This window comes from Homalodisca vitripennis, chromosome 6 (assembly GCF_021130785.1).
Source record: "Homalodisca vitripennis isolate AUS2020 chromosome 6, UT_GWSS_2.1, whole genome shotgun sequence".
NCBI classification, from domain to species: domain Eukaryota; kingdom Metazoa; phylum Arthropoda; class Insecta; order Hemiptera; family Cicadellidae; genus Homalodisca; species Homalodisca vitripennis.
Window position 1 is genome coordinate 55,366,263 of NC_060212.1, and position 2,050 is coordinate 55,368,312.

Sequence of the window (2,050 nt, forward strand, 5' to 3'; positions counted from 1 at the left end):
CAAACTATATTAAACCACACATGATTGGGTACATAATCAATTCATGCAAAAATAAGATTTTACCTTAAGTGTGCATAAAATATATAACAAAAAAAATTAGGTTACTCTCCACTGAATTTTTGTAATATAAATTGGGAATACACTTGCAACTAACCAAAAAGTGGTCTTGATTTGGAATATGATATTTGGGCCACCGAGAGATGCTAAGTTGTTTAAAGCTGATTAATTACTTAACAGGTTCCTTGCTTTCAGCATAATTTAGCATCCCAACTCTATGCGCAGAGTAAGCTGTATTAAGGTAAATAATTATTCGTGGAAGCTTATATCAAATACACTGTTCAATAAGTTGTACAACTATTAGGAATGGTGACATTGTAGTTAAATGTTACCATCTAGAAAATGTTTCAGTTTATATTATCTAATAAAGAATTTAAGATTTTTAATGATTTGTTTTGAATTTCAGATTTAAGCTTGGCTAATGAAGATTACATTTAACACTGTTAATTCTGGAATTTTTCAAAAGAAACTTTTACCATCCAAGGATGTGCTCCCGACTGATCGATTTTTGCACTAGTTTCAACTAATCGTTAACCATTGTTTTGAGAGAAAGACATCTAGCTTGAAATTAGAAACATTTACATTGTTAACAAACACTTTACGGGAAGTTGATTGACTATCAGCCACGTCTGTACCTGAACACAAGTACATAGTCAAATTAAAACTTTCTTTTTCTCACCAGTCACAAGGTATGGTAGATTACCATTCTAGGTCATAAAACTGGCATATTGAAACTACCAGGCACTAAAATGACTGATTCTGGATACACTCTAGAATTTAAATTACACTAACTCTGAAATAACTCTGGACCCTGGGAGCATCCGGTCTTTGATAGCTCTGCTTTTGTAAACTCCTAACTTCTATAAAACCGATCTTTTTATAGGCATTTGTCTTCCTCCTACAGTTTCGGAAATATGGTAGGGCCGAGCCGCTGACAGCACTCATGTTTTCGTAGGACTCGGTCTTCGGTAAGTCTCGGTCTCTGGCAGATCCCGAATTCTAGCATCTCTCGTCCTCTTGTAGCTGCTGAATCGTGGAAACTACCGTCGTTTGAGAAGTATAGCAAATACTATGTCTTCTTGGAGCTTCTCGCCTTTTTGAAAACTCAGAATTAATCCTGGCCACTAACAGTTTCGAGCCTCTGGCAAGACCCTAATCGGAGAGCTCCTAGGTGCTGGGTTATAATAACGGTTAGCATTTTAAATTGTCTATTGCGGATGTTCTGCCTCTACAGATTTTTTAACTAGTGTTAAAATTATGCCATATGATGAAATTAGAGAACCAAATAACTCAAGAGTTTTCTTAAATGGCAGTTTTAACATTTTCCACGAATAAGTTGTTAAAATTTTATGAGGATTATAACGATGGGGGGGGAATCGTACACCGAACTTTGTTATCAATTCAGTTACAGAATTAATTTAACAAGACTTCGTAGTTCAGTTATAATATTAAATCTGTATTAAAAGTCAATAACATGTCAACAGCAGAAAGCTATAGCTGACGTTGCATAACCGCAAGGTTATCTAATTATAATGCATACAATGTAATTTTTTGCACCAGGATTCATCAGATCAAAATAACAAGAACTTCAAAGGAAAAGTCTGATTGAATAAGTTAAATTATTGACTCCAAGAATCTTAAGAGAGTCGCATCACATCGGCGTCGCTGTCACTCGTCAAACTTTTGACACAAGAAATGTCACAGTACAACTGAGGAAACTCCGCTGACACTGTCAGTTCAAATATTTAGTGAAAATATTGACACCATAGGTTAAAAAGACTCTGGATCTCCAATAAGAGTAGAGAGAAAGTGATATGTCACGTTTCGTGTTTTATTTCCTAGCCACACTCTTTAAGTCAGCCACTAATATTTTTTTATTCGTTTATAAAAAAACCATCATGTATACTTCTTAGTAACGCTTCTTGCAAAATGAAATACACAGAGTTATAATTTATGGATTGAACTTAAAAGATTAAAAAGATCAAAATTCATC